Source organism: Anser brachyrhynchus (assembly GCF_964034855.1).
Source record: "Anser brachyrhynchus genome assembly, chromosome: 9".
NCBI lineage: Eukaryota > Metazoa > Chordata > Aves > Anseriformes > Anatidae > Anser > Anser brachyrhynchus.
The window spans coordinates 2,818,216-2,846,031 of NC_137703.1; the positions used below are offsets into that span (position 1 = coordinate 2,818,216).

Below are 27,816 nucleotides of genomic sequence, written 5' to 3' on the forward strand. Positions count from 1 at the left end.
AATTTTGTTCTCTGAGCAGACATGATTTCCCCAACCCTGTCTGCCAGTGTTTGCATAGCTTTCTGATGCTAAGCTGATAGGAAAGTCATCCTGCTCCTCGGTAGTTTAGGCTGCTTGTGCAGATCTGATAAATCCACTTAGGTAGGCAGCATTCCGTTAAAGCAGAAATCCATTTAAAGAACAAAATCAGCATACCTTTTGTTGCATTTCTCTGCTCACAGAGGAGGATTGCAGAGCATGCTTTCCTTCCTATGCTTGTTTTCCAGATCATTGGGGTGACTTTTTTTTTTTTGGTAAATGAAAGCCTTCTCTTTTGAGCCACTGGGTTTAAATGATTCTGACATCTGAAAGAGAAAATTTAGTTTTCAGGTTCCTGGAGCCACATTAGCCTGGTGAGCGGAGTTGTCATTAACCCCGCAGTCAGAACTCTACTGACTACGTGGCAATGTTCCCCAAACAAGGTTAGTGTATTCCCAGCAAATCCAGGGGAACTCGTACTTGCTAAGAACTCAGTCTGGGCACCTGTTGCTCAGATTTTTGTCATTTGCCTTCGTTACCTTCCCATTTACCCTTCTGGACATTCCCCAGCATGTACTGGAGGGCACCGTTCCCAACTGCTTTGGGAATTTCAGTGCCTGCTGCGAGGGCTGGTGGGTCTCACCCACCTGAGCTCGATGCATCCTTCCCTGTCCTTGTCTCCCTTGACAGCTGTTTCACGAATCCCCTGAAAGGAGCTGGGATCGTTCTTAAAGAGATTCATTTTTAATTTGCGGTGCTTGAAGCAGTACTTGCTCCGCCAGGTAAAATAAACGGGATTTAACACAGAATTTGGTTACTTTACAGCAGCTGCAGTACAAAGTGAATTAATGTATTCTAGTATGTTCTTTCAGTCTTTTCCCAGCATAATTGTTTTCTATGGGCACTCTCCTACAATATTTTTTGGAAGAGACTGATTTGAGAATAAATGTTAACAAATGTTTGTAGTAGGCGTGATGATTATGAACTCTTCACTACTGGTTTCAGTCTGATTACTAGTGAGAAAAGATATTTTAAAGCAGACTCATTTCAATGTCTTTTTTTTTTTCCCTCTTTGAATTGTGAATGTAGATGTTGACTACTGCAGTCTCAAAACAGAAGGCAAGGTTGTGCAGACTATTTCCTACAGTGCTTACAGTCCATGAAGGCTCATTTGTATACCAAAGTGGGGAAAAACCTCCTTCTGGTTGAGTTAATTGTTTTTGATGAAACTATTTATGGTTCACATAGGAGCTACACAAAATTTTAATTGTGATGTCTGCATGCAGCTCCAAGATATATGAAAAGCTTCGTTTTGTCAAGTTCAACTTCTTGTCATCTGTAGCTGGGCCACTTCATCCTGGGTCCTCCCAGTGCTTCTTCGGGACTGGCTCCTGCTGAAGGTCTTTTGCTGTCATTGTTATTCGGGGGGGATGAGAGAAGCGGCAGACAGTGGCTGGCATGCTGCTGTATTCTGCCTTTGTAAAGGACAATGTAGCGTTTGGACCGGCTCCATCTTATTTTCCTCTGGATAAGCTCTCACATTATACACAAACATAAAACTATGGTAGTGGATATTACACTGCAAAAGAAGAAATGCAATGCAGTAAGAGTTTTGTAGCAGCAGGTACTTTGGCTCCAAAAGGAATACCTAAATGGCTTGTAACATGAGGGGCCAGAGAGCCCATGCCTCTGTAAAATACATGCCATTGCTGAGTTTTTTTGCTTGGTAATGCTGTGGCTGCTTTCCTTGCTGTTATGATTTATGTAACTACTGTTCTATATTCTGTGAGCTAGTACCTCCCTGAAAGACGAAAGTCTGGATCTGCAGTGTTACAGCCTCCAGGAGCAAATTGCTCCTGCTGATAATCAGCTCCAAATCCATTTCTGATTGTCTTGTACACAAGCTCCTCTGCTGCTTTATGTTGCTCTGAGAGTTTTCGAGCTTTTGGACTGGAGTCAGTAGTGTGAGATAGAAGGGAAAAATGAAGCATCTCAGTGTTTGCCTGAGATGACTCAGACATTTCATTCAATCGATTTAAATACTAGTTTTTCATGTTTTCATTAGGGAACACACATCAGCAGCTAATTTTGGATGACCTCCTGGGAATCCGACTTTCAACTTCAGAATGACACATCATCGCTCCTATCACAGGAGAAGTTCAAGCAAAGTTGCTGTCACCAGCACCGCAGTCGCTGTGGTTGAACGCATCCCTCAGCTCCTGCATGGGGAGAGATGAACCTGCCACCGGACTCCCCCTATACCACGGGGTGTCTGAACTGTCCACCTGGCCCCAAAAGCTCTCCTTCGTCCTCCCTAGAGCTTCCACTAGATTGCTACTGATTTATTTCGGTTCGAGTATGCTATGTGATTACGTGGGCTTTGGGTTTAAATAATTCTGACTGCTATTTTATGGGAAAGACTTCACACTAGCTCTTTCATAAAATATTAGCTTTAAAAGATTAAATTTGTTTAATACCTTGCATGTTAATTATGAAATGATGATGATTTTCAAAGCACAGCAGACAGTCATAAGCATAAATTTTCCAAGTGGTGCTGCAATACTACCCACAGATAATTAATCCCAGTCATATTAATAATAATTAACTGAAAGTGTTAGTAAAATTGATACTTTCAATCACTGGTGAAGAAATAAATTCTGTATTAGAGTTGAAATAATGTTTTGCTTTTCTTTCTAACTTTTCATAAGAGTTTAATGAAATATTTATTTAAAAACAGGTATTGAGATTTACCTGTGAGCTAGGAACTATAATCCCAGAGATGGCAGATGTGGATTATGAGAATCATACAGGCATCTAATCCCATACCTAGGGGATGTGGTTGCCTGAGGTATCCAGAAGTGTCTGTACTTCACTAAGATTAATGATAGGTGGGTACTTGCTACAATATTATTTGCATGAGAAAAGTACTTTTCAGAGTGTTTGTACAGCGTTGAGTATAATAGGATCATAATCTTCACTGATGTCTCTAGTCACAGAAGAAATAAATGGTAGTATTTGAACAAGAATGCTTACATGCTTGCAAGGCTCAAGTATTAACCAGATCTTAATGATTATATCATATTTTGGTTTAACAGTTGTTTAAAATAAATACAGCTTGGATGTAACTGAAGCTGGAAGTGCTGGAAGCTAAGTTAGGTATATTTCAATTTAGAAAACTTTCAAGAAGCTTTAATAGATTTCAGGGTGCACAAAATATTTCTTTGTTTCCAATCTTATATGAATAGCAACTGTCCTATTTGTAATTACAGTACTGAAGGTTTTTGAATCGCCCTTTTTTTGTCCTCTAACACTTGAATACAGCCTTCATCCCTTTTTGTTTTTGATGTTATAACATAAGAAAATTGTCTGAAAGATTGCTGTGTTTTAAGGCACTTTCTGAAGTGCTGCTAGTTTAAAAAAAATCATTTTATAGAAATGACAGCTTGATGTTCTATGTATATCACTTCCATCACCACTGTGTCAGCCTGAATCAGTTTATTTACCAACACAGCTACAAGGATTTTTTATTTTGTAGCCTGCAAGGTCAAGCATAGTAGTGAAAGAGAAGCTGTGGTGCAGCACCCTCCTTTTTCCTTTGAATTAGTGAGAATAAACTTTTTTGCAATGTAGTTTTCTCTCTTTCTCCATGTTTTGTGGTAGGATGAAAAGGCAGCCTTCTCTCAGACTGAAGTTGTCAACATAGAGACAATTATCCCAGTGCTCCATGACTGCTGAGCTGGTGGCTCAACTCATTGCCTCTGAGCCATTTCTACAAATTCGGCGTGACACCAAAGAGAATGGTCTATGTTAGCTTTGATTAACCAGAAGCTTGAAAGTCTCTCTAAATACTAAATAGGGAAGCAGACTAAGAAGCAAAGAATTTGGCTGTGTCCATCGCTCGATGTGATGTGAATGCCCCTGTCTAATGTGACACCTATAAAATGAAGTTCTATCATTTGCTGTTTCTGAAAACAAAGCTGATTTGTAAAAGGTGTGATTAAATCTAGTAAAACTTTAGCCAAATATTCAGTGTAACAGACTGAAACAAATAACCTTCATTAGTTAATCGACTGTAAAGAAAATGACATTGATAAACAGCTAGCGGATGGAAAGTTTGACTTTGTCTCATCAATTGGTCAGACCTTTGCCTGATCATAGACACTCAAAGTGCAATTTGCTAAACCTTTAAGAGTTCAAATGAGACTTGAATAATTTAGTGTTTTGCAAGATTAGTTATTTAGTGCTTAATATGTCTTGAAATTGTATTGTTAGTCATTCAACAAGGAGTATAATTTTCATTCTTGTTCTATACTCTTCAAATTGTGAATTGTGATATAAACTCCGTTCATAGCTCAGTAGAACAGCTTTGAACTGCTGCATAGATTGTAATTGCAATCTGTGCTAAATGAATGCCCATTAGCAGCACTCTTAGACTGTTCTCATTTTTCTCCTTCATATTAATAAGAGGTTAAATTTACTGCAGTCTGCATATTACATTTTACTATCCATGGATAGCATAGTTAAGAAAATTGTTTTGTTCTGTAAGTTTTTTCACATTTTTCCTTGTTATTTAGGCATTGTAAGAACTAGAATTGAACATAGCAGAAATGAAATTATGTACAAAACAAGACTTTTTTCAGATAGGAGTCATATACTGTCGTACTAATTGCTCTTTTGTTAGAGCTTATGTTTCTAAAATATTGGAGGTTTGGAAGTATCTGTATTCATTCACTTAAAAGAACAAGGATTTTATGTGGATACTTGTTTTGCATCTAAACTTAATTGCTAGGAAAATGAAATAGCTGTTTTCCTCAATATTTTTTCTCTGATGCAGCATCCAAAATAGACGCACGAGGATGCAACAAAGTTTAAATATTTATTCCTTTAGATCTTCTGTGCAGACTAAAGGACTGACTTAGGTAAGTTGAACACGAAGTCCAAAACTGTTTGCCAGCAGAAATTTGTTTGCTGGCAGCTAGTTTTCAGGATGTGCCTTCTGAGTACCCTGGAATTGCACGCTTTACCTTGACAGCTCCTGAGACATCTGAGAGATAAAGGGGTTTCATTTCTCTCTCATTCACACTGCTCCTCCAAGTCCTCCCACCCTTCTTAGGTCATGTTTTAGAGCTGTCTGGTCTCTCTTGTTGCTCCCTATGGTGTCTCTCCAGCTGATCCACAGCCACCCTGACCTGCAGCACCAGCTACTCTGGAAGAGGTCTCACCACCAGAGAAGCCGATGATTCTGCACCTCACGGCCTACAAGAATTAATTGTTTATGCTCTGGGAACTTGGAAAAATTCTGCTGCCATTCACGTATTTTTGTGTTAAAGAACTACATCTAAGACCAAACTAATTCTGTGAACCAACATCAGATCATTTAAGAACTAATGTTGTTTAGCAATCGAGGTATAGTATAACCGAAATATAACTATTAATGGTAAACAAGCAAGAGAAAAAAAGTGGATATATTCATGCAAAACATCTTTACTTTTTCTTTCCTGCATAATTTTCTACTTACGAAGCTAGCAGAAATGAAGGATAATTTGACTTATTAATATAATGAAGATCAATGCAATCTCTGAACACAAGGTTGAAAGAACAACATAATTATCCTTCATTTGTTGATGCAAGGAATAGACTGATTTCAATTAGCGTTTTAAATTGGGAAGGCGCTGAACAGAAGTCAGTAACTTTCCTTGTAGCTGAAATTCATTCAGTATGATTCTTTTTCTTGCTCATCACTTTAGACAACATCAGTTACTGTAATGGGTAACAATAGTGTGTCAATGATTAATGTGTTAAACACATTCAGTGTAATACAGAAAAATTGCACAACAGCAGATGGTAACATTTGGATCCCTCCAAAAGCATAAACATTAATTTCTTCCTGGAGCCCCCCATAAGAGGATTCAGGGCTTTTGGGGGGGGGGGGGGGGCGGGGAGCAGTGTCTTGGACTCAAGCGGAAGCTGCTAAAGAGCAGCATATTGATAGCAGATGTCTTAATTTCTTCTTTTGTCATGCCAAAAAGTCCTATCTGCTGCTGACTATCCAGAAATGCAAAGTGAGTACTGCTGTGCCAAGCAGGTGGGCTCTGGGTCTGCCATTCTTCCAGCCACCCGCCAGCTTCTTCCTTGATATGGGCTGCACTGGTTGGCTCCTAAAGGAGACAGCCTGCAGCAGAAAGCTGTAAAAGAAACTTCCATCCTTTACTCTTTGCCTTTTATTTAACTTTCAATGTTTACATTTTTCTGTTGACAAAAATTAGATCGTGCACATCGTCTCCTGCAATACCTGGTACTGGAAGGGTTTCCCATTAGATTTGGCAGCCCTGTTGACTTGCCAGATTCCATGCTCACTTCTTCTTTTTGTTCTGATATGGTTTCATAATAAAAAGTACTCTTGCACAAGATGGAAGATCCATACCTGGGCACTTCTAGTGTAAAGGACTAGTTCTCAGTTTTTCAGTTTCTGGGAGGCAGATGCCCTGTTTTGGGATCTCTGCTATAGCTACCAAGGGGATTGAATGAAGTTTGTTTGATTTTCCTTCCTCTTTTCCCTGCAGGAACCAGGAAACTCAAGGTGATAGAAGCCGAAAGGAAAGAGGAGCTCTGACTCATTCACTGAACTGATCAAGATACAGTTAGGAGACACTGTCTTCTTCCCAAGTATGATTATTTACTATCTCTTGTTACAAGCTTTTTAAGAAATATGAAGATTTAGCAAGGCTTTGGCCATGAAGAAGAGAATTAAACTCACGTAGACTTCTGTATTCCAATATTTACAGTGCTGTGAATACCATTTGTATGTCTGTAAATGTTTATCTCTTTGTTTCATTTTTCTCCTGAGGAAAAAATTGAGTGCTCCGGTGTTTTTCAGAACAATTCACTAATGTTTTTCCTGCTACTTATGTTTTATTTCTTTCTCATTGGTTTGACAAGTATAGAAATGTAGCACCGATCGCTGACCTTACCTCTACCCATCCATTTAAAATCTGTCCAAGGGTACATTAACTGAAAGTAACAAAATTAATGCTGTTAATTTTTATAATCTTAGCCTAGTCCAAATGTTGTTAATTACCCTTATTATTTTGTCTTTTTCTGCTTAATTGATTGTAGCTGAAAGGCATGCTCTATCCTATCTGCAATCTTTTCTAACTCATCGTCAGTGGTCAGAGAGAGATTAGTCATATTTCAGGTTGATTTGGGATATTCATTGGCAATCGTTTTGGTCGCAGTCTTCCATGATGAAATAGAATACCTTGCTACTCATATTGGATCTTGCCACTCCTACAAGGAACTTGTGTATTTATATTCTTAAATGCATTCATCATTTGTGCTTTAATGATTTCTTTATTTTTTTCCTACTAATTTTCATTAATGGTGTTCAAATCCAAGAATGAATCATGAGAAATTTTCTTCTGTTGGGCAGAGTACCTGTGCACTATATATAGCAGTAGTGCTCCTTAATCCCACATTGAAAGTGCTACCTGCATATGGGATTTCTTCTTCAGGACAACACTCTTCATCTTGCAAAACTGACAAGCTCATTTTGTTTAATTTTTCCATAGTCTGATCAAAGCAACTTTTTAATGTTTTCTTGGTACATTAGCACTATGAAATTGCTTCTAACAGTATCAGCCAATTAGCAACTCTTTAATCTGCTATATTGTTTGTCAAGGCGGTGTGACAGAATGACAGGCTACCATAGTAATTAGCTGGCTTCTGCATAAGTAGAAAATTGCTCTTGTTTGACAAATATTTTAAGTTAAAGAAGTGAGGACCTGAAAGTCTGGAAATAAACTTAGTCATGCAAGGATACATCAAAGAGAACTGCATGGCTCAGGTAATTTGTAATGGGAGGGAGAACCTTTCACCTTTTTGTAATAAATCAGAAAACTTATTGAGTGGAAGGGATGAAGTAACTTTTAAAAGCCTTAAATGAGCACAGGGTTCAAAGTATCGGTTCATGAACCTTATTTTTTACTAGAAGAAGTTGGGCTTACATAGGTTGCTGATGTTTATTTAGTTTGAAAAGCTGCTAACCTGCGTGTGTGCACCTGGCCTCCCTTGCCACTCATTTAAGAAAGTACTGTTTTTCTCAAAACTCTGTGCCTCCATGTAGAATGCCGTGTCTGAAAAGAAGAAAGGTTCAGAAGCATCAAGAAGGGAGAGGTGAGCTACAGAATTTCCCTCTCAACATGTTCTTCAAAGCTTCAAATAAACCGAAGTCAGCTTCAGCCAACAATGGCCAGTGTTGCATGGAAAGACGGCTTTGTTCAGGCAGCGGATCTACTCCTAGCCTGAGGTCTGCAATGGTCCCATGGAAGATCCTTGCACCGTTCATTTCAGTGAATCACCGGGGGTCAGGCTCACCTTCTCAGACTCTACCTTGGCCTGTGCTCTGGATGCAGGTAAAAAAGGAATTTTTGCCTTTGTTTGGGAAGGATGCATTACCAAGGACTTTGCAAGCCGAGTACCAGGGAAATAAAATTTTAACTGTAAGACAGTTTGTGCTCTAAAACAATACTTCTTCCTGAGCTCAGGGAAATATCTGAACTTGTCTCCCACTGCTGACTTTGCAGCAGCTGATCATCCTGCTGTGCTGAGCAAACCTCCTACAATGTGAAGGGGTATCAGACAAAACTGTACCCATGGCTTTTTGTTGAAGCCACAGTAGGATTTTGCCTACCTTATGTTAGTAAGGTACTTCATATCCAAATCAGACCCATCAAGGGTTTAATAAAAGTTTTCCAAGGCAGTAGAAGAGGAAATTTTGCATTGTTTTACAGTAAACATCATACACAAATTTTATATATATATAATATATATACACAAATTATACATACATGTATATATACATACACAAATTATGTATATATGAAACTTTTAGAGCAGACTGTCAGCTTCCTGCATCACTGGGAGACAGTAACTCAGCCTGCAAGAAGGCAATGCCAAACGAGTTGAGTGACAAGAACTGGAAAGCAAAAGATGGTTTACGGTGTTTGATTAGAAATCAAATGACTTTTGTCATCATTTTGAGGCAAAATGCAGCAAACTCCAAGGTGTTGATCTCTGGTGTTTTCATCTATTTTCAAACCTCAGTTTGCCAGTGAAAATTTGGAACAAACTCAATCAAGATGGTAGAAAACAGTCATTAAAAATCTTGCAAAGTAAATTGAGTGACTTTCAAACTTTATGCACTGCCACTGCAGAGTTAATATTTGGAATAAAAACGGTGCTAACTGGCCTAATTATGATTAGAAATGCCTGGTGAAAAAGGAAGAGTTCATTTTTAACTTTGTACTCCTGTGAGAGTGAAGCTGAAATGCTGCATTCTCAGCTGAGCCCTTCCAGGGCTGGAAGGATTTGGGAAAGCCAGAAGGTATTCACAGAAGAGCAACAAAAATGATTTAGGGACTAGAGAGATTGATGACTTGATGTGTGAAGAAATATTAAGGGAGCTAAATATGTACTGCTTGCCCATCTAAATGATAGATACAAAAAATGCAAGGAACTTTCTTGAATTGATGATTGATTAGGTGAAATGAATGAAGTGGATGAAAAGAATGATTACCTGCTGGGTTGTAGGAACAGTGATTCTGGACTGCATCAGCAGTATGGGACCAGTATCTCATCTTGGCAGTGGGGGGTAGCTGATGCTCATGAAGAACAAAAAAAAAAAAAATGGGCAAAGAAATCTCAGTTGGGTAATTATAGGTTCATCTGCTTAAGGAGAAAAGTTTATATGGTTGTCTTAACTACATGAAGAAAATGGATGGGAAGGTGAAAAATACTTAGGTCAAAAGTAATTTACTGAGGCCTTAAAGAGTTAATGAACAGAGGTGCTCTGACAGTACTACTCTTAAAACCTCTGTATTGTTTCTATTATACTGGCAAATGAAACCATAAAAGACCTGATTGCTTGTATGGCTACTAAATCCTTAGTTAAATCACCAGAATTGTGGCGCATGGATCTATCTAACAGGGATTTTTCAATTTTCTCCTTTATGATTCTGTGTGTACAGTTATAACATATTTGGGATAGCAGCTACTGAAAAATTGCTGTAAAATAGTTCAGTAGACACACAATAAGATTCCAAAGCAAACCATAAGCTTAGCCCAGCATTGGTTGAGATTGCCTCTGAACAGATTTCAGATGCCAAACTTTCAGTTTCTTTGTGGGCTGTTGTTAAATTGTGACATTTGGGTCCTTTCACGTCAGTGTCAAAATTCCCAGTGACTTCAGTGAGGACTGCATTTCACATAAAATGAAAGAGAAGTTGCCCAAATGAAAAATAAAATAGAAATCCAAGAAGGAGCTCAAAGACTTTTTGTTCCCAGTGGTGAGCATTTTATTGAAGGTAGTGTGCACAAGTGTCCTTGAGCAGAAGAGCAGAGATAAGCCTCCGACATATGAATGCAGCCGTCAGGCTGTGCGGTGTGCTGACAACTCCTGTCCCATTTTAACTCATCAGTGTCGATGCACGAGTAAAGCAAGGTCAACGCTGGTTTTATGAATGGCAATATACAACTGCTTGGGATCTCAAAATTTAATATTTTTTTTAAGCTGTAGAAACAAAGGCACTGGAGTCAAATTAAGTTTTGATTCGAGATTGCATCATTCTGTGACACTGCGTTTCAAAGTGTCAAGACCCCCTGGTGCTGCTGGAGAAGCATATAGAGATGTTGATGGCATCCACGTCATATAAACCTGAGTCCCATCCTTTATTGGCTTGAATACTGGAGAAATCCGTAATTAACTCAAGTTCTTAGCTGGGGGGCACATTAAAATTTTGTTATTTTCTTTCCTTGCTTTCTTTCTCCTGTGGGTAATCTGAAAGTGCATAAATTAGAGGAATAATATAAAATATGACCAGTAAATGATCATTGGCTTATTCAGTATTCTTTTTCAGTTTCTGGTTTCTATTTTCTGTCAATCATATACCATAATAGGCTATTTGTCACCACAGCTATCTGTATACATAAAAGATAAGTAGGCACTGAATATATGCTTTTAACAATGTTCTAAGCGTTGCCAGTGATATATGATTTTCTTTTATCTCTTCTGTATGTCTCTGTATCAGGGGAGTGTCATTGGGTGTATCCCAGTGGAACAGAAGGATTTTAATCAACTGCTGAGAAAATGAGATATTACATTGGGGCAAGAATAGCTGCTTGATAGAAACTCCTCTTTAAAAGTATAATTCTTCAGTGTTCGGTTTTTGTTGCCATTGTCAAGTACTGAATAAAAATGACATTAAAAAAATACCCAACTTTGGGTATTTTTCTCAGAACATAAAAGACAAGATTCATACCAGCAAACAAGAGGCTTCTTGATGCATTCCCTGAGCTGCAGATAGGAATGAGTACACTAAAAGCATTGTGAGTTATAACCATGTAAACTGAGTGCGAGCAAGACCTGCTGTACAGAAAAAAAAAAAAAAGATGATTTATGTTGCTAGCATTTACATCATTAGGGTTTAGAAAGAAACTGGAATGAATTCAGGTATGTCCCAGTTTTCAAGCATCAGAGTTACTGTCAGCCATGCACCCAGCCATGTCTCTTGCATGGGGGACACAAAGCACCGTGTCTAGTCATATCCATAATGCTTGTACCTCAGTATATCATTAAGGCAGAACTGTGCTCAGCATCCCTTGGGCCACCTTTCTAAACACATTGAGGCTCTTTATGATGTAGGCATCAGAATTTTCCTATTTCCAGGCACTACGTCCCTTTGCTTTTAGTGGCAATTCACATGCAATATATTTTTGATCCGTAGATGTAAAAATCTTGTAAGATACCTACTGAAATGCTTGAATAACTTTAAAACCTGACTCTTAGTATGGACTGAATGAGTCACCCAAACCAAACTCAGCTGATCCCGAGCTAGAAGAAATGAGTAATGTCTGGGCAGCCCTGGGGGGCTGTGCTGAGCAGGACGGCAGCTCCGGGGGGTGGAGGGCCTCCGAGCTGATGTGAAGGGGATGTTCCCAGCACAGGGCTGGGGACTGGCATCCTCTCTGCCTCAGGGTGTATGGCTCCTCTTCACATATTTTTGGTGTTTGTTTTCCCCTATCGTCCTCCCTATATTTTTTTCTTAGTGCATTTTGAGTGCTTTTGCATTTTAAAGCTCTTAATTCTCACCCAGCTGTTACCTCAGCCCTCTTCAGCATGTACCAGCAGGAAGAGTTCATGCTTTGCCTTTGCACATGCATAAGCTCTTGCACGGCTTTAAAGCTTACTCACAGCTAGCCCGCAGCTCCTTTTTACATCCCATGCTCTTTTCCTTTCATGGGTTGAAGGGTTGAGCTGTCCAGGAGATGTGAAGCAGCTTTTCCCTGGGATGGTGGCCAAGAGCTGTGGCAGATGGGCAAGAGGCAAGATCCCTCTGCTGCCCAACCTTCTCCTATGGGTGCTGCCACCCTCGGGAGTCTCCCAGGGAAATGAAGCTGGGGGGTGAGGGGGCTTAGGAGCTGTGAAACCTCTTTCAGTTTTGGCCAGATCCTCGCCCATTGAGCAATGCTCGCACTCGCTAACAAGCTTGCTCTCTGAGTTCCCACCAGCAGAAAATAATCTGTTTCAGGTATTTCCATGGAGACTGATCCTTGGGAGGTCCTGATTTGCAGTAGAAACACATTTTTGGTGTACAGACTATACAGTGCGACCAAGCCTAATTTGGCTTCTGAAGGTGAGTGTGGCATTGGTGCCTCGTAGCTGTACAAAATATGGGGCAAATAGCAATAGTTGTGTTGGAGAGGAAAAAAACAGACTCCACCAAGGACTGGCATACCTCCAGTGCTTCTGGAGATTGTCCCATACTTTACTTTGTCCTGATTTTATGGCAGTTGTACACAGTTCCTCCAGTTCTCAGTCTCTGGCTCCCACAGCCTGTATTTGAGCTGCAGCATTTTGTGTGTATTTGTGCCACTGGATGGCTCCAAATGCTGAAAATAGCAGGAAGCGTTTTTCAAAATTAAGACCATTTATCATAAGGTTGACTACAGTGGCTCAGAGGAGACCAAAAGCCAGATATTGAAAGAAAGCATGAAAGTACACCTTTACCAAGTGAAAATGGGATGCAATGTACTAGTGGGATAGGCAGAAACAAAGCCAAAAGAGGTCTAGAAAAGGTTGCTAGGAAATAAAAACTGGAGCATTGGTAGATTTTCACTGCAAATTGGAAAGGAGAGTAATTATATACATCAAGGAGAGGCTGGTGACTTGGTTAATATATTTGCTGCCTTTAATAAGATTGATGAGTGAGGCTTGCAGGATGGTTGAGACTGAGATGGGTAGGGGAGAGGTGGAAGGCTGTAAGGGGTAGTGGTTCATAAATCAGCCAGCCTGGAAGTTATGACCCTTGGGTATGAAGGGAGCTGACTCAGGGTGCTGCAGAGCTGCTGACAATCATTTCTGATGGTTTCTGGTAATCAGATGAGATCCCTATGTCTTAAATCAGGCAAGAAACTGCAAAACTGATAACTTTAAAAAAGAAAAAACAAAAACAAAAACAAAAGAAAGCAACAACAAAAAACCACACACGCACCCTATGCAAACAGTTTATATGTCAGCTTAGCCAGTTATCTAGAATGACAAAGAGTGACTTAATATCTCTGGCTAATTATATCAATGCATGGGTTAAGCAAAGACAATCTTCTCTCATTTAAGCCTTAGGAACCTGAAGAGACAAAGTACATAGCCTCTAGTCTTTGAAAAATAAGACACCTTTTCTTTTTTGGTTTTAAGGAAGCTGGGTAAGTAACTGCTGCCCTTAGACTGTTATAACCCACCCGCATGCCTCTGATTCATAAGGGTTTTAGAGGTTAATTTAATCTGGCATTGAGGAAAAGGAAAAAGTGGTCTCGTAGTGAGAATGTGTCCAGTGGTCAGTCCTTCTCTTGAATACAAAATGTCTCAGCCTTTCAGACTGTTGGAAGTTAGCTTGGTGAAATCACTGCATTAGGCTGCTGGCATCATTTGTATATTAAAGGGTTAAAAGCAAGTTTTCTTCTATGCTGTCCAGCATTCAGAGAGTAATGAGTATACTCCAGTCATAATCAATATTATGGGTTCAGGTGAACAAAGAAAACCGAAGTTATTGAGCTCCAGAGAAAACAGGGTGTTTGTTCCTTCAGCTTAACCAAAGCTGAAGTTATGTCCTCTATTTCTTCCTCTATCTGTATGAAGAGGAGAGGTCTCTGTGTGACAAACAAATGTATGAGTAGCTCAGAGAGGTATTTCAGTAGTTGATCTTGGCCCAGGACATCTCTCTTTTACTGTCACTGCAGCATTCTTCATGAGAGCTGTGAACTCAATTTTTTTTTCCCCTTGAATAGTAGGTAGGACAAAAGCAGAAGGTGAACTCTGGGATATAATAGTTGAATTTTGTTTACTTCCCTGCAAGAAGCAGACAAGCTTCAGGTGGTTCTGTTTGCTCCTGATAAGTGTGTGAAGTTTTTGATGCGTGAGCCCAAAAACCTGGGTTTGGATCCCAGAAGAACGGGCTCTCTTTCCCATAAATAATGTACCTTTTGTATATAAGGATGTTGACAATGCTGTTAGTAATTTGGAGTTGGTGCTTCCAGCTGAAGCTTGACCAGAGAGACAAAAAGATTCCCTGCAATACAGATTAAACCTAAGGCCAGTAACTTCTGGTTCGGATGTAGTTTAAATTTCATTATTTGGTCTGGTCTCCTTTTAGCACAATTCGTTAAATTATTTGCATTTTCTCTTACCCAGATGTTTTGAACAATATCCTTGAGCTGTTTTCCTCTTCTTGCTAACTGTCCAATATTTCTAGCTGCCTTCTGGCTGTGGAAGGAAACTTTTCCCTTTTAATTAAATCACTGAGATCCTAACTGAGGGCTATTCGCTCAGAAGGAATTTGTTTTCCGTGAGTCAAGATGGTGGCAAGTATGACAAAAGTTTAAGCAGGTTATTAGAGACCCAAATCCTAGATTTTTTTTTTGCTTTCCAGAAAGCTGAGAGGAGTTACTCTTTGGGAAGCAAATGCCTGTGGTGCACCGTGGTGCAATGTAGAGCAGTTTCCAGCTTTGTTGGTGGCAACAGGACCAGACTTGGTCTTCTGCTGAGGCTTGTTGCTGTCCTGCCCCTGCTGCCTGGGAGTCAGTGCAGCCTGTGCTTAATAAAGGTAGTGCAACAAATCCAGAGGTTTTCAAGGATAATAAGAAAACAAAGATATTTCTAAGCATAACGACACCATGTCTTTCATTTCAATGTTTTTGGAGAACCATCTATCTCTTTTTTTCAAGTTAGACGTCATGGCAATTAATGAAGATAAAATTAAACTATCTCAGTGAAAGGAATATAGGCAAAAAATTAAATTGAATTATCACTTAGATGGTAGATTGTCCTAGCAGTATCTCAGATAGGCTTGAAGCATTTCATAGCAGTGTGTCTCATTCAGTGATTCTGTTTTTTGTGAAACAACACTTTTCATTTCCTAATGTGATGAATGGCATGAAATAGTGTAATGCAATCTGAACGTTTAATTCAAAACAGATTACTCTTCTATCTAATCAGCATCCAGGAGCACGTAAATCTGTGTGTACCTGATCAGAATTAATTTCATTTGAATGGAAATGTATGTGCCCTAGAGAAGCTCCTCTATTTGTCAGGGAAGCATGATAAGCAATAACAGAAAGACAAAGAAAAACAGGTTTCCAAGTAAGGTTTACCATTTTGTCTTAAGTTAATTTTATGATGCTAATTAATACGTATATAAAATTTATCGTTCAGTAAGATTTATGGCAATCTGGTAATAGAAAAATCCAGGAAAAAGAGCAAAAATTCCTACAAACATTGTGGGATCATACCTCAGTTCTTGCTACTGCTAAAGCAGATAAAGGTATATCCTTTTGAGGATAACAGCGTGCCCATCATGTAGGATAATGAAGGCAGTATCACGTATGGAATAAGGCACGGGTCAAGTGCTAAAGACCTTGGCACAGTCAATCTCTTCTTGGAGAGACCTTGGCCATGATGAGGCCATACTGCCTGATTTGGGAAGCCTGATTTTGTTGCAGTGGAGGTGCTCGGAGCAGGGCTAGATGATCTCCAGAGGTCCCGTTCAGCTGAAATTATTGAGTGATTTGGGTCAAGATGCTTACACTGTGTAAGTGACCAGCCACGTGCAAATATTTTTGTATTAGTCAAATATGTTGAAGGAAACTCTTTTGATGAGACATATATGCTAAAAGAGAAGTCCTGAGGTTATCCATGCAAATTACCAAATAATGTGATCACCTCTTAGCTAAGAAGAAAACTGTTGGTGTCAATGATATTTATTTTACATTTTTTCAGAAGCTTCTTTAAAAGTATGAGGTAAACACTATATGATACTATCTTTCTTTCCGTTCTTATTCTCGGTGAAAAAAAAAAAATCTAGTCCAGTTTCATGAAAAACAGATAAAGAGGGATGAAGTACTACACAGAGCATTTTAATGGAATTCAATGTGCCTGTAAAAGAAAAGGACGTGAACAGCATCAATATACAAGGGTGTTGATTGCAGACCAAGAGAACCAGAGAAAAGATGAGAACTGGTAGAGTGTCAGTGTTTGTACAGCTAAAGAAGAGATTTGCTCTAACTGTGCAAATAGAAATTGTGGGTTTTCGTGAGTCATTTGAGTATAAGTTTAAGGACTGGCTTGATGAAGATGAGCAAGTTATTGTGTATTGGTATAAATGAAGTTTGAAGAGGGCTTCAGGCCAGATGGCAGTTTTCTGGAAATTCTACAAAGTACATAGCTGAGATTTGCACTGTTTTCGAAACTCTGTACCTAATGACCACATAGAGCTAATGTTTGTGGTATGTGTGTTTCTAGCACTGTGCACTGTGATAAGTTGTTTGGAAAAATATTCAACTTGGACACCCTCTCTTTGAGGAATATCATGGACAGAAAAAAAAAAGCTAAAAACAAAAACCAAACAATCAAACAAAACCCCTACCATATATATGGGAAAAAGGGAAGTTACTCAGCCCCAAAGAAATGCTATATTCAAAAAAATCACAAAATGAAGAGTTATAGTTTTGGGGAGAATATTTATTTTTGTCCGAAGTACATCCAGGGAGCCATTTTACAAGACCAGGTTACAGCTTTTGCTGTGAATCTCCAGGCACACCAAACAAATATTTATTAGGTAACATCAGGTACTGTCCCACTCGCGGCATGATATCAGTGGGACTGGATCAAACCACGCAGAGGACACTCTTGGGTTAAAGATATTCCTTGCATATTGTGGACAGACACGAGACTGGTGTGTGTGTTAAGCTTGGAAACCATATGAGCAACGTCAGAGTGGTGTTAAACTGAGCTCATGAGGCCAGCTGAAGTAGAAGATGGACATAACTGAGCTCAGCGGTGTGCTGGCCGTGTTCAGACAGCATTTTCTTTCTTTGTGTTGTCCTGTAAACAAGCGGAAAAAAACCCGAGATCTCAACGGCAGACTCAATTTCCTGTCTAACACAGGGTGGCCGAGGTGTTTGAAGTGTTCTTTGCTCTTCTCCAAACCCTGTAGACCTATAAGCATCAGTAATGCTAACAGAGGCCAGAAAATAAATGGTTAGCGCGGCCTGTGGTGGTGTAAAGCAAGGTGTTGGGCATGCCCTGCTGTGAAGGGTTTTGTTGCTGCACAGCTCCAGCCAGGAGCCAGCATAAAGCATCACTTTTAAGCAAACTCAAGTCAGTGTGAGATTGCAGCTAGCAAAGTCCTGCCGGGTCCATGGGAGCCAAAACTCTTCAGCGCTGAAGATACTGAAACTGCAGCAACATTCATTTCACCCTTCACAGAGTTCATCATTACTGTACATGTATTCCCTCAGCAGGAGACAATAGCAGCCAAAAGTAAAATAATTGTTTCTCCTTGTAGAGGAATGCTCCAAGAAAGGGCCCTAGGGACTATTCTAAGCAAGGCCAATTTTTTCAGCCATATCTAGAAAGAGTAGTACCATCTGCTTTTATCACATAATTTACACAACGCTTAACCAGAGACAGAGCATAAGAAAACCTGCTGCCCCCCTCCTGGGAAGCCGTGTCTCTTAACGAGGATTGGTGACCCCGCTAGTCCAATTTGGTTTGAAATTACTGCTCCAATATTGGAAATTCTCTGCACAAGGAAGCAATGTACAATGGCATAAGTAGCAGAAGTTACTCGCTTTTTTTTCCCACTTTTTTTTGAGTTCTTTTTTTTCCCCCTTATCTAAAAGTATTTTTTCATTTAAGAGAGGAAACATGATATGTGTGTAAGTAAAGAAAATGGATGCAAAGCCAGGTCATAGCGTTTTGTGACTTGGGACAGCAATACAATATCTTTTATCATTTGTTGCATACTAAAAGATACTTCTGAAATAATAGTTGACTTCAATGTGAAGTGTACAAATCATTGAACTGATAGCAAAATCCAGACTTCTGGGCAAGAGATAAAGTATCTCATTTAAATTGATTACACCTACCTACAGGACACAGAGATGGGAAGAGAAATGAGCAGAAAGGCGATGGAAGATAGCAGGAGACATCTGGACTACACACAGATTGATGGCAAAGGTTTTGTAAGAACACAAATGTAAAATGGACAAATACCATCCCAGCCTGTTATCTCACCTAAGGCACAGAAAGATTTGCCTGCAAATGTGCATCTGTAGCTAGTTATTTCAGTGACAAATACTTTGTATTAGAGCTAGCTCACAGAAACTGTGCCCTCATGTATTTCACGTGGCTTTTGTGGGTTATGATGAGGAAAGTGAGGCCATCAAAACTGACAGTCGAAAAGTCACTTAGGCTTCCAAAGCCATACAAAAACTGGTGCAAAACTGAAATCTGAAATGTTGGTGATGCACACAAAATCATAGCGGCTCAAAGGCATCGGAGAGGAGAGCTGAAATACCTGCGAGTCCTCTGTGGGCACTTGGTCTAAGAGTGAAAGAAATTAGGGATCTGTGCTGGTTTTCTAGGTAGCCTGCATGCACAGAAGACCTCGCCGTGCAGTGTTCCCTTTGTGCAATTGCTGGCTCTCATAAAACCAAGAAATCTCTGTGGGGCTTCTGTGTCACTTTAGGCATACGTTCGCTATTTTGGAGAGGTTATTGTATTGGTGAATGTAGTAATGTTTGGCCAATATTGTACAGAGTCAGTGGCCTTAACCAGTCACATATTTAGCTGGTCAGACTCTTTCCAGTGCATTTTTGTAAAATATCATCAGTCTCCAAGCAATGGTGTGAGTGCAGTCTTGTGCACAAGGAACTGGGGAGGCTGGTGCTGTTATTGCTCCTTTTTTTGGGTGGAGGAATTGTTATGGGCCAGCTACCAGCTCAGCTATGCTCATTGCTTTCATACCTGTGTCACTGGGACTAAACATGTGCACACTGACTGAAATAATCTAGCTCAAAAACTTGATTTTCCTCAGGTTTTGGCTTCCTCACTCTTTCGAAGTGACGGCTGGAGCCCCAGGCTGGAAAAGCCAGCAGAGTGCTTTAGACAGACCTATTTACCAGGATGCTGAGGCATTGTGAGAAACTCTCCACCTGGACCTCAGTCAATACTGCTTGATCCTCGCTGGCATGTCCTAAGGTATTTCTTTGCGGAGCTCTATTCAAGGTGTCTATTTCCAGTCTCTTAACCTTTCACAGCACATACTTTTTTAATAACAAAGCTGGAAAGAAAGGGGATCTTTTTACTATAAAGGTCACAAATCAATGTTTTATTTTAACAGGTTTGTCATTCCTTTGTTGAGGTTTTATTTAGCAAAAGTCATTGCCAGCCCAGCAGCACATAAGAAGGAAAGAACCAAGGCAGTGAAATTACAGCACATATTGCCAAATGACTCTTTAATTAGGAAGTAAGTGTTTTTTCCGTTCCTGTAACCTCTGGCATTCAGGGCTGGTGAACAGCCAAGGGAAAGTGGCATATGGAGAAGAAGAATGTGGCATTCATGAAAGGCAAGATTAAGTGTCCAAGTCAAGGCAAGTCTCACGATAAGGTCTGGTCTGCACGTGCCTGTCCTCGCCCTGCCATCGCCTCTCTCGTGTCCCTGCATGGGGCAGCAGCAGGATCCAGGGAGGAAGAGCCATAAGGTGTCCATAAACAACACGGGCCTGATTTCAGCATATTGAAAAGTGTTCAGTCAGATAATTACCCTTAATTATTAATTCTTTTTCACGATCAGCTTAGATGGCAATGGTGCAGAAAAAAGCAAATCGCTTGGTGTTTGCAATCTGCCACTCGCTCGCAGCCCATTCGGCACCTGGTGATTCAGCGCATCTGTGTCTACCAAGGGCTGATAGAGATGACTAAACAGCTGTTTTTGGAAAAATTGTTTACCTCCTTCTACCTTTTCTAGTCACTTCTCTTAATGTATAATCAGTCTTGATAAACAAAAGTCAGTTAAACACCCCCACAGTCCGATATGCTACCTGAATTTTACTGCAACTTTACCAACAAGTTGCAATCTGCTTTTTTATTTTTAAGATTTTTTTTTAAATTTTAAATATATTTTATTATTTTTTTTAAGACACATCAGACCTATGACTTAGCAAATTTCTGCAACTAAGAAATAAATTGCAGATTAATTTTAACCAAATGCCTCTTCAGTGCCTGGCCTTGCAGACCTTCCTAAACGTAGGTGGCACTTGCTGTCTTCTGTTTGCCAAAGGTAATGACACCGTGCTTTTTCATCCTCTGGGGACTTTCACCCCTGCTTTATCTTCAGCGCTTCGGTTCTGCAGCTCCCAAATCACGGCTAGGCACTGCTATTTGCTTGGCTTCCTGCTGACACTGAAGCTGACTCCTTGTAAGCACGTGCATGTTTGCAGAGTTGAGGTGTTTGGGTGCTTTTTCTCACTAACAGTTTTCTTTTAAGCTAGAAATATTTTAAACCTGAATTAACACAGTCTTAAAATGACTGGCTCTCAAGTACAGTGTGCTAAGTTGACATTTTCAACAAATTTTCAACAAATTCTTGCTTTCTAGGTTTGTGGCTGCCACAAAGTAGGCCCGTGGGTGTACCAAGCCAGGCCTGGAAGGAAAACCATTTACCACAGCCAGTAAGTTGGGTGACTCTGCTCTGTGGACCGGGGGAATTAATCCTGTAATTGCCAGGATTAGTGAGGTAAGTTGATGATAACAGACCTGTTGAGAGGACAGTTTATATCAAGCTGGATAAATGACCTCTTGGTGGTAGGAAGCAGTCCTTGTTCTGTTTGAGGAGTGGAGACCACCCTCAGCTCCCCCCAGGTCTTCCTGTAGTTCTCAGTACGGTACAGAGATAGTTGTGTTAGAAATGGTTCAGGAGTTACGGAGCTACACCTGCGTATTGCTCTATAATAACTATTATAGAAGAAGCAGAAAAAGAGCAAATCAGGTTTTTCAACCCTCTGCTGTTCTCGATGTATATTATTTTAATTTTATTTATAAAGGAGCTTTGCGGAAAAAGCATTTTTATGCTGATGGCGATAGCTCTGCTATAATGGCAGTGTGACATAGTCCACACAGACTGCTTCTTAATTATTTTCCCTGGTGGCTCAAACTTTATTTTACATGCTTTGCATTTAATTTTTCTTCCATTTTTTCCTTTTCTTTTGATTTTTCCTCTTTTCTCAGAAAAAGCTTTTCCATTTTACAGCAGCAGCCATCTGACAAAACAAAGCGCATGGCGCATCAAAGATGTAGGTTGTCCCTTCAGTTTTAAAAATCAAGGGGAAAGCAGAGTTCTTTCATTTCTTCCTTCTCTTCCTTGTCTGCTTAGCTGAGATGAGATCAAACAATCCTGTTTTATGAGTGATAGAACAAGCTACATGCCTGTCTCGCAGCATCCCAGCTGTAGAGACTGAATCAACTGTTTTGGAGGCTATTTAATTATGTCAGCACTCAGCACATTCAAAAATGCTCCAGATGTGCTCTTGCAATGAGATTGCTTGCAGAATCAGCTTTAAATTATCGCTCTTTCTGGAAGGCAAGCGCTTCTAGCGGTATAACTCCCGTTAATGAAAATGAAAATTATTTTCATAAGCCAGGGATAAAATAGTGGATTTCAAATACTGGTTGAATGGCCTTATTTCTTTTTTAAATTTTTCATCCAATAGGATGTTCACACCTAGCACACATGTACATCTGCCATTACCATTAATATAATATCCAAAAAGTATGACAAATAAAGCACCTCACAATGTCCTGGAGTTTTTATGTGAAGCACATTTACTTAAGAACAGAACTACACTTGCCAAGGCTTGAGCATCTCATAAAAGTGAGGTATATACATTTTTTTTATTAATCTAAGCTATGATCTGAGTAGTAAATTGAGGAAAACAGGCTTTTTGGGGTAGGGTGAAATTTAGCCTTTGAATTATCTTGTTTTTTAGTGCCTTTCACCGAATTTGTATTTTGAACCAGGCCCTGTAGTGTTAGTTCTGTTGGTAGAAAACTGCTGCCTTGTGTCTTGGTGCAGCTGAGGATGTTTCCTGCTCTGACTTTTTGTGTCTGCTAATGGGGCATCTGATCTCTTCATTTGCTGCAGCAGCTTTCAAGCAAACTGACAAGCAAAGACTGTTTTGGGGCTAGAAACTAAAGGTCATCATGGTCATCTCTATCATCACCTTTCATAGCGAGTACTGAAAGCTGGATCTTGAACTTTAAGCACTGCCAGGGATCAGGCTGCCCATTTCTTGACATCTTGAGATGCATGATCCTTCCTTTATACAGGAGCTTAAAGCTTGGGGAATGTGGAGTATGTTGTTGCTAAATAAAATTGTTATTATTATTAAAGGCAAACAATAAAGGCAACAATACCTGTTCGGGGCACTGCAGAAACCAAAATTTTAATATTTAGGATCTTTCCTAGTCCCTGTGCTAGCGAAGGATCTCCAGAGTCCCTGTGAATGGCCACCCCACGCCTTTCCTAGTCTGACCAACTTCTTGTCCAAGAAGCAGGCTGTTGGATTTGTTGCAGAGACTGCTGGTGCCCACCTCCTGGGAGCTGGGAAGGGACTGACTACCAGCTATCGTCCCTGGTGGCTGTATTGAGATGAATATGAGTGTTGTGACTATTGCAATTGCATGAAAGCTCTGCAGAAAAGTGCCTCTCCAATCCCCCGTGCAATCTACAATTGCTTCTGGTTTAGTCCCTCTAAGTGACCGAGCAGGCTAGAGCTGGCTCTGGGTGTCCACCACGGCTCATGCACCCCCAAAATGTCCCACAGCCATCAAGCAGGTCTTTGCTGTTGGAAGCAGAAAGCATGCTTGCTTCAGTGGTTCTTGGGAAGATGAGCTGCTGGGAAGTAATGCACGATGTCTTTTGGGAATGAAAAATTGAAGCATTTGGGGAACAAATGAAGATGAAATATTTCAGCGTCTTCCATTTCTTCAGTACAACACATCCCGTTTCCAATTCTAGCCAAGTACTTCATGAGCTTCATTGACTCCCAAAGTGCATGTATTTTTCTGTGAAATGATATTTGAAGAATGCTTTAGCCCAGCTCTGTGATTCAGTGATGTTTTCTCTCCCTCCTGCCCGCCCTGTTCCCACCCCAAGCAAGGCAGAGCTGCTGGTGGAGGTGAGCAAGGCTGGAGCACAGCAGTGTCTGGGGGCTACCGAGCACAGAAACACCTTGGTGCTTTGTTCCCTTTCTGCGTCTCTCACTCCCTGCTGGATTGCCACCCTTCTGTCTTGAACCTTACTGAAAATTTATTCCCCTACAGAGAAGCTGAAATCGTCTAGATTTTCCATGAAAATGGGAAAAATTAGGGTTTATGAAAAAATATACATCTCTACTTAGCTGCCCTAACATGGTTATTTCATTCTTCTACACTAATTAAACAAAATTCCCAACATGGCTGCTATTAGGGATGGAGGGCTGTAGGTGAAACATGTTTTGCTCTGCCTGTTCATTTTGCCCGTGTAGTTGCAGACAGGCATTGACCGAATACTCTCAGCCTCCTTTCCTCTTTCCCCTGTTCCTAAATTCTCCAGTCTCACAACAGAAATAATCTACAAAAGCTCCCCTGCAAAGGGTGCTAGTTATACTTCAGGCATGGTTTTCACTGTTGCTTTGTTTCCCTCCAATCTTTCATCAACTCTTACCCTGCTTTCCTGCAGCCTCCAGTGAGAACAAAATCCATGGGAGCATTGGCAGTGTGCTGCACCTGGGGGGCTTGTGGTAACGGATTGCAACTGCTGGCATAAATATATTACATTATTATTATTATTTTTGTCATTGTTTGGGGCTAGATAAAAAAAGAGGAAGGGCAGTTTCCTTTCTGAAGTTGGCTTGAATGCCAGTGGGGTTTGCAAAACCAATAAATACAATGTTTTTGTCAGTTGGTTTCCCAATGAACCTGGCAAGCCCAGTGCTCCCCATGAGGCGGCAGCTTCCCCTGGAGCAAGAGTGGGTAGTGGGGCTCAGGTAAGGCTAATATTCCTGTTTTCAACCAACGTAGTCCTAACTGCTCAAAAGTTCTGTGGCGGTGACACATGCAAGTGGTATCTTGTGAATGTCCTCCCCAAAAAAGAGGAAAACTGGGAGATTTCCAGAGACCTAAATGGGAGATGAGCGCCCTGTTGCTGTCACCTTTCAGTAGTAGATAGTCATTTGATTCCTGTTTTTTGTGTGTGTCAGTCTTCCCATAGAAAACCATTGGAAAATTGAGTTCCATATATATATATTTTAATATGTGCAAATAGTGAAATACCTTATGCAGTAGCTTTGAGGTTATAAAAGTGCAGTAGCTAAACAGGGTGACCCAATCTGCGTGTCACCATTTCTAGGAAGACATATAAGCTTGCCAAGCTATTGATGGGACAAAAAAAGTATGTTTATGATATGTTGCAATGCTGATAGCTGTATAGATTGAGTTTAATATGCCTGAATTTGAAGGTGGGACAGCGAATTCTTTGAGAAACCAAAAGGCTGACAGCTTTTCCCCACTTGCATAGTCATTGTCTATAGGATAAACTTGTCTCCAGGCTTCTCTCTTGTTCTGGCGGGTATATATGTAGTCCTGTGTTTTGAACGCAGTTGTTCATCTTCTGTGGAATATGAATTTAGGAAGAGATCTCCAAGTCCCCAGAGGCTCAGGTAGAAATTAGACCACATGAAATATAAACAGCTGAGAATTTACTCTCTGTGGCTGAAAATTCAAGCCTGTCATTTCTGTGAAGACTTCTAATTTTTGTGTGTGATTAAAGATGCTCAACCAGCCCTTCTGAAGACGCTTAAACTAATAAACTCTGTTTCTTACTCAAAGCACAAAACTGACAACATCAATTTTGAAGAGCTGGGGAAGGAGTAAGTTTGAGTATTGCTAGGAAAATATTCTTCGGTGATGAAATCTTGTATGCCAAGTTCTAGCTTAAAGCAAATGCTAAGGACATAGATGACCCAGTGGAAAATGTTCCTTAAAATGCCAGTGTTGACAAACTGACTTTCAAAAGTACTTAGGAGATTGGCCCTGGGAGTTTAACCATTATCTTCAGTGGGAATAGATTCAGATCAGTGCAGAGAGCCTACGTGGAGCCCAATTGACTTCAGTGGTTACTGCACAGGAAGAATTGCAGTTTAGACAGATAATAAACTGGCTGCAATGGGAACTGTTACAGTAATGTGTTGCCTGTAGATGTTTCTCAGATCTTTTTGGCACAAAAGACAAGTATTTCACATGAGAGCATAAAATAAGCTCTAATTGAGAGTGCTTTCTAAAAATGTGATATGTATAATAAATGATTACTGAAAGAATAAAGATGTTTAAAATTAATCAAAGCAACTTTGCTTGAGAGAGATTTCTGTGTGAATTGATGTTATGAAATAAGGGATATAAAATCTGTTGCAGATAGATTGTAGTAAGTTATGGCATAACACTTTCTGATTCTTCAAGTGCTATAAAAGTGTCCTAAGTATAAATAGGCTTACAATTTCTGTGGATCATTCTTGACGTTTGAATAATCTGTTTTAGCAGGGCCTCTGCCAGGCACAAGCACACATAGAGCCCATGGATTTTCTTCTGCATCTAGCAGTGGCCATGCTTTTTTAAGATTGTTTTCCTTTCTGAAAAATTAAATCTAATTATGTAAATACAAGTTATACTTGTATATCATGGTAGCAGGAATCTTCACTTATTTCAGAAACTCTTCGTGTTCTAATTGTATAAAAAAAAAAAAAAAAGAAATATCCCTAAGGGGAACATGGCAAGGAAAGGAAAACTTTAGTTATCACGGTTTTCAAATACTCATCTGATGAAGGCAGCTAAGTCATATACCGAGGGGGCCTCCACGTCTATGGCAAAATAAGGAAATTACTTAGTCTCCCACATTGAAGTCTTTTATAACATGGCCTTTACTTTTCCCCAAACAATGTTAAAAACAGAAAACGGATAATGTAATGTTAGAGGCAGAAATGCCACATGCCATTTGGAATGCTAATTACTGCAAAAAGCATTCATATCCACATTTATCTATAGGACTCAGGAAAACTGACTGGCACCTCCCACGAATTGCTGCTCAAACACATTTGAGTCGCTCAGTTAGCAAGTCAGCAGCTCTCCCATCAGCAAGGCACATATTTAATAAGTCGGGGTTTCCCCAGACAAAGCAACTTCTCATGGAAACTTTCTGGAATCAGACATCTTGCTTAAACACTCCTCCTTAAGTCTCTGTATCCTACCAGGAACTGAAGCGAAGTTAGCTTAACAAAAGATAAAGATAAAATAAGGTAAAGCACAACCAATTCTGATTATTATATCAGTTCAGCCCTACAGGCCATGCTTTTCCAACCTTGCTTCCTGCACAGAGTTCATGGGGATGGGCACACGTCTGCCCCCAACACCCAGACCCAATGGGATCTTGTATCATGGGATCATTGTGACAATAACGCTTCTTGCCAAGATTTCAGTAATATATAGAGATTGGTTTACATGTAGGTGTATATTTTTGTTAGTATTAATACTTTTTCCAACGGGGCTAACAGGTTTGGTGTGAACTGTTTCCAGAGCGTGGTCTCATGTCTCTAATGGGCACCAGATTATTTTCTTCACTGCCTATCAGTGCCCTCAAATCCAGGAGAGGCTGTATCTGCTTACCAACTATTATGCAGATCCTTGGGAAGCATGAATAAGGAATACCGTTGGTCACACTGGCCCGATAAACAGACAAAGCAAAGTATAACTCAGACCGCTGGTTAATATCTTTGTAGAGGACACAAAGGAAGGTTAGGTGTCAGGGAAGGTAAGGAAGTAAGTGCTAATCTTCAGCTTCAAAGACAGCATTAGGAATGTTGCAGGGACAGTAATTACATGGAAAAAAATTAAAACACTAAAATCGCACTTGACAGAATACCTTTAAACTAATATAGTGTTAGAGTCCACTAATGGTTTCTGGCTCCAATAAGTTTCCACAATTTTCTCTTTATTTAAGTCTTAAACTCTCCAAATTAAATGCAATTGGAAAATCGGTTTTCTTGTTCTACTTTATGCTCTTGCTAAATCAGCATCATTATATGATCTTGTTTTCCAGTTTCAAAGTTTCCACTCTTTGTCATTGATGCAAAGTTTTGTTAAAACAGAACTAAAAAAAATCTTTATTAAAGTGATTTTTAATTTCAATTTTGTCCTTTTCATAGGTCCCATCTCCTTTGCCCTTCCAGTATTTTTATGGTCTGTGACCAAATTATGTCTGGGGGGATAGCCCTTGGCATCCTGGTTTGGGCCAGGATTACAAGGCCACTGGAAATCAGTGGAAAATGTTTTCCAGTGCTTCAGACACACATCTACAGAATAAAGCTGAAGTGGCAGAAGAA

At 40.0% G+C, this 27,816-nt stretch overlaps 1 long non-coding RNA gene across 2 annotated transcripts; it reads left to right on the forward strand.

The window, feature by feature from the left end:
- The first annotated feature begins 5,956 nt into the window (after positions 1-5,956).
- LOC308199749 lies at positions 5,957-27,647 on the forward strand. Of its 2 annotated transcripts, XR_013954908.1 has the most exons (4): positions 5,957-6,684; positions 8,141-8,429; positions 19,443-19,606; positions 19,749-27,647. It is a non-coding gene; the product is annotated as an uncharacterized lncRNA (long non-coding RNA). The 2 variants fall into 2 exon arrangements; XR_013954907.1 differs by having other exon boundaries at positions 19,443-27,647.
- The last annotated feature ends 169 nt before the right edge of the window (positions 27,648-27,816 follow it).